Below are 6,000 nucleotides of genomic sequence, written 5' to 3'. Positions count from 1 at the left end.
ATTTATATGGGAGCTCATAAAGCATCACTACCTTCTGACATCTGGGCGATGTTGAATCAGTCAGTCACTCAGTAACGTTACTATTTTATATATATACTTAGATATATTGTGTTGTTATTTTTATATAAGGATTGTGTGCAATTTAATGATCATTCATATGTAACCACACTTTATGTTAAACATTTTACCATTCAAAAATGTATTTAAAGACTAAAGAACATGCTACAATATGTGTATTATAGAGGCTCGACGTCAATATAATTTTTTTAACCTCAGTCAGCTCAGAGAAGCTCATTCTGGTTAAGTTTATTTTGATTTCTTGATATTTAAAGTTTTGTATATATGTATATAATCACAGTTCTATATACATAACTATATTATTATTATGTACCATTCAAAAATGTAGACCATTTTACGGTCGTTCTGCCTTCTGTCCGCATTATTGTAGTTGTTTCCATATCCTCTCTCTTTCACTCTATCTCTTCACCGGCACACAGTGGGGATAATGAAAATATTTTAGAAATAATTCTGCCATTTCCAAATGGTTCATTGGATTGACATGAAATTAGTTAAAATTTTGTATTTGATAAAATCTTTTTGACAAATGTGTAATTAAATTACCCATTACATAATACTGCAATATCATGCTCCGAGTTGCTATATTTTAAGACCCCTCCTGTGGGGTCTGTGGACCCCACGTCAAAACATAAACTCGCCTATGTGAAATTTCATGTCAATCGCAACAGCCAGTTTGCCCCATTGTGCTCCTTAGCAATGCGGTTGTATGTGTGTCTATGCGTATGATTGCATTTGCGTAATTTTTGGCATTTTATTGTGTGGCATACAATTAGTATAATGTTTGTTTGACTTTTGCCAGGACCAACAGTAGTCCTGCATAGACACATCCATATATGCATTTACATATGTATTGGCAAAATTTCACATTCCTATTTACCATAGAAAATTTAGTTATTTGAATATGAAGTTTGTTTATCATATTAACAACATTTCAAATTCTAAAATTACGTTTGGTTAAAGGCTTTTTCTGTATGCAAACTACAACTAACATAACAATTTTAAATAATACTATTAAAATTTTACAAACTGCAAAGATGTACAATGTAACACGCTTGACTAATTGAAAAACAGTAAATAAATTATACAAACAAACATACAAATACGCAGTGATATGTAAATTACCTAGAAAACAAACATCATTAAAGTTTTCGAATTTAAATCAGGACAAACTCCAGCTTATGTCTGTAGCTTGCTAAAGTATGTGTGAGTATTTTATAATATTTACCAAAATTATTGTCATAATATTATTTTACTTATTATCATACAATAATGATGCACATTATAATTCAGTATGAAAGTTTGGTATAAATCAGTAGGAAAATATAATTTACATTATATAGAATGAAATAATAAAATTTGGTTACATATTTGTATGAAGCCATCAACATTTTCAGTACTAAGTAATGAATTAAAATTCTAATATTCAGACACACTCACAACTTATGATAGATAACTCATTATTTTAACACGGTCATGTCATTTAGGTCAAATTGTATATAAAAAACTACACCTGTTGTATGATTGATCCTGAAACTTATTTACTGGCAAACTTGTCACAATTTCCGAGTCAAGAGTTTTATGTGTCTGATTGACGAGGTAATGCTCAAGAACAATACCGGACAGAAAACAAACAAAATTGCCCAAGAAGTTTGTTCTATATCTATAAAAGCGGCTTTTACCTTTGTTAAAACAGCACAGAGTGCCTTCATATTTCTAGTCCCAAAGTATGACACCTCTGGTATGTTCAATTTTTAAATGATCCTATTTCTTCCTTTGTGTTCCGATTTAAAAAAAAATATACATCAGAATCTCCTCGTCGAGCACTACATAAAACCTCGTCGTAGCCATCAATTATCTCTTATAGCTTAGGAGATATTCGCAATTGAAAATTTAATTTTCAACATTTTTACCCACCCTACACCAGTTTTTTGGTGACCGCGGTTCCAAATATTCTCCGATTTTATCCATTTTTCTTTTATAGGATTAACAATAGATCTATATATCAAATAAAGAATGAAGTGTTCATGATTGAGTCCAAAGTTACATGCATTACAAGGCGATTTTTCGCAATTTTTTTTGGAAAAAAGTACTTTTATTCTTTTTAAGTTATCTAAAAATTTTCTAAGAGGATGTATAATGAGTTTATACTTTTTGAAAAGCTAACTTTACGCCAAATATTTTAAATGAAAAAAGGTTTACAATTTTTGATACCGACGGTATCAGGTCCATTCCAAAAATGTCTATTTTGTATGTAAAATTCAACTTTAGGGCAAAAATTCTCAAATCGCATACTAGATATCAAAATATAGTAACCTATTTTAGATGGCACAATAAGTTCTTAATTATCTTGTAAAGGGTTTCGATAACCTCGCTCCTATTATGGATATTATAGCCAAAAAACGAAAATATCCCATTTTTGGGATTTTTTAAGATTTTTCGGGAATTGCGGGATACTTGATTACAAATTTCAAAATTTGTTTTTATTTTTCCATTTTAAATAGAAAAGTCTACATAACTGTGAAATTTCATTAAAAAATATTCATAAATAAAAATTTTATTTCAATTTGAAAAATTTTTATCTATGCAAAATTCAATAAAAAGCATTTTTTGTCATATTTTTCAAAAAAGTATTCCAGTAATTTTTTAATTTTCAAAAGTTATATACATTTTAGAAAAGTAGACAAAATCCTCTATCCATTGATATATAACATGTCTAACTTATGTTTTTTTACGTGTCAAATAAATTGGGGAAAACTAAACAACTTGCTGAGAATTTACCTAATTTGTGCCGCCATAGCGCCACTCCTGGATCATTTGTACAGCCCATTTTAATTACTTAAACTCGAATGCTCCTTGGCTACGCCCACATAAAACTTTATACCGATCGAACCAGCCGTTTGGAAATGCCAGATATATTTCCAAAAAATTCTGCCCCACTGTGCAGTGGTATTTAAAAAATAGAGGGAAATAAATCTGTAACATTTTAGCACAATTTCAATGAAATTTGACATAAGCAAAGAAGAAGTGTTATCGAGTTCAAGTTTTGAGTCTGGACCTCATAGGCTTACCAGGGACTCGCCTAGGGGTGCCCAAAGTAAGACACCTCGGGTATGTTACATTTTTAAAACGATCCAACTTCTTCGTCTGTGTTCCGATTTCAAAACAATGACATACAATGATGCCTAGCACTATCAAGTATATCTCATAGCTTAGGAGATATTCGCATCTTAAAATTAATTTTTTGATAATAGCGGGTCAAAAAATGTATTTTATTGGACTAACAAGAAATAAGTATGTTAAACAGAAAATAATTGTTTAAAAATCATGACCGACTTCAAAGTTATATGCATTTTAATTTAAAAAATGCGATTTTTCGATAGTATTTTGGAAAAAAGTACTTTTCTTCTTCTTAAGTTACCTAAAAAATTTCTATGAAGATGTATGTGAAATTTATATTTTCCGAAAAGCTAACTTTACACCATGGCAGAACAAGCAAGGTACAATTATTGGAAAGTATGTTCTCAATTATACATTCCCTCTAACGTCAAACAAAAGAAAATTAGAAAAATCAAAACGAAATGTCTAAAACAAAAATAAATTAATTCAAACAAATTTTTATGTATTTACTTTTTTTCGTGAAATATTTAATTCAAATTAAAATGTTTCCAAATAATTATGTGTTGGTTTTAATATAAATTGCAAAACATATCAAAAACAAAATAAAAAGTGATGAGAGTAGATGCTTTATTTGACGTTGAAGGGGTAAATATTGACAACTCTTCCTAATAATTGTACCTGGTTGATTCTGCCATGCTTAAACTAAATATTTTAAATGAAAAAAATTGAAAATTTTTGATACCGAGGGAACCAAGCCCATCCAAAAATCGGCAAATTTTTTATGTAAAATTCAAATTTAGGGGAAACCTTCTCAAATCGCATCGTCGATATCAAAATATAGTAACACATTTTAGATGGCCAAATATGTTCTTAATTAATTTGTAAATGCCTCCTATAACCCCGCACCTGGTATGGATATATTTTTTGGGAATCTTGATTAATGTTTGATTCAATTTGAAAAATGTTGTATCTTTGCAAAAACTCAATAAAAAACATTTTTTGTCATATTTTTCTAAAAAGTATATATTTTTAAATATATTGATATATAACATTTCTAAATTATGTGTTTTACAAGGCAAATAACACTAGTTTACAAATCAAACATTTTTCTTTGCTCATGGAATGAAACGTATATTTTTGAGAAGAGCTAGGGACGCTTGTTAATTGACCATTTTTTGTTTCCCACCTATACGTCAAAATTTTGAGATATATGGGTTTTTATTTTTCACCTGCCCTGAGTACTACTAATGCATACTGTAGTGTACCGAATTGTAGTAATTAAGTATTTACATCGTTTTTGGGTACTCAACACTCTGGTGAAGCTGCTAGATACTTTCAGAGTTGTATTCTTTTGACAAATTCCAAAAAAAATGAACGGGAAAAAAATAAATACGGTTTAAAAGTACGTCTTTCCTGTAGATAAACGTTAATAAATCGCTGTTAAATACAAATTTCTAAAGTAAAAACTATATCAAAATGTCTTCTAGAAAGTGTAAAATAAACCCAGACCATTTTTGTTTTATTTGCAGAAAAATTATTCAGTCAAATCGAGGTTTTCCTATAACACAAACACTGCAAAATGCTTATTTACATACATTAAATTATTTCGTAAAAGCTTTAGATAAGACAAAACGAGCATTTCAATATTTGTGCAGCGTGTTCTCGAGTCTTTCTGAGGCTAAACTAAATGATGGGATATTTGTGGGTCCGCAAATAAGAAAAATTTTGGTTGATACCAAATTTGAGTGTCTATTAACCGGTGTTGATAATGCAGCATGGAATTCTTTTAAACTTGTTGTTCAAGAATTTTTGGGGAATAAGAAAAGTCAAAATTACAGAGATATTGTTGCAAATTTATTACATAATTTTGAACAGATGGGTGTAAATATATCCCTCAAGATTCACTATTTAGATTCTCATGTGGATTTTTTCCCGGAAAACCTCGGACACATGTGACGGTATTTTTTTTGTTGAATTCTATTTGATATGACCATTAATGAATTGACTCTTTCAAGTGATTTCGATTTAAAGTGTTAAAACAATAAATAAAATAAATTTAAGACTTAATGTTTCATTCCCACTTGTTTTTTTTTTCGCTCCATTTCTTTGATCAACACATTTCTCAATAATATTCCACTCATTTTTCAAATACCTTTTTATTCAATAATTCTTTATAGTCCCGTTACTTTTCTCAATGAGTGTTTTATTGAATGAATATAGATTTTATTGAAAATATGTAGTGAGGTTAAATCGAGAAGATTTTTGGATGATTCAGAACTGAGACGTCAAACAGGAAAGTTCAACCAGCCCATATATTTTATTAAGATAATAATAAAACGTGGCCAAATCTAAAGATTATATAATCTGATAATTAATTGTGAAGTACAATTTAAGAATTTAAATTATATAAAAACTATTTGAATTGCTACATAAATTTAAAAATCAAAGAAAGAAGCGAACAATAAAAGAGCAGTGATCTCCACCAATTAAATATCAACCATTAAGTCTGGAACTCAATTCTACTGTTTGAAACCATGTGTTGGACTTGGAACCGAGACTGGCGTCTTCGAGTACACTTTCTATAAACCTTTGAAAGCACACCGATACCTAAACTTTGGTAAAGTATTCATTTATTCGCCAAATAGTTGAAAAGTTTCAAAATTCAAAAGTTAAATAATTAATTAAATTAGAACTTGAATTCGGTGTTTACTTAAAACCAAATTGTTCTGTAATTTTTATTATAATTATATACATATAATTTCTTATATATATTTATTCGACTTCAGTTTAAAACTACTATTACAA

This window comes from Calliphora vicina, chromosome 1 (genome assembly GCF_958450345.1).
Source record: "Calliphora vicina chromosome 1, idCalVici1.1, whole genome shotgun sequence".
NCBI classification, from domain to species: Eukaryota; Metazoa; Arthropoda; class Insecta; order Diptera; family Calliphoridae; genus Calliphora; species Calliphora vicina.
The sequence above is the reverse complement of the archived record's forward strand: the minus strand, read 5'-3'. Positions refer to the sequence as shown.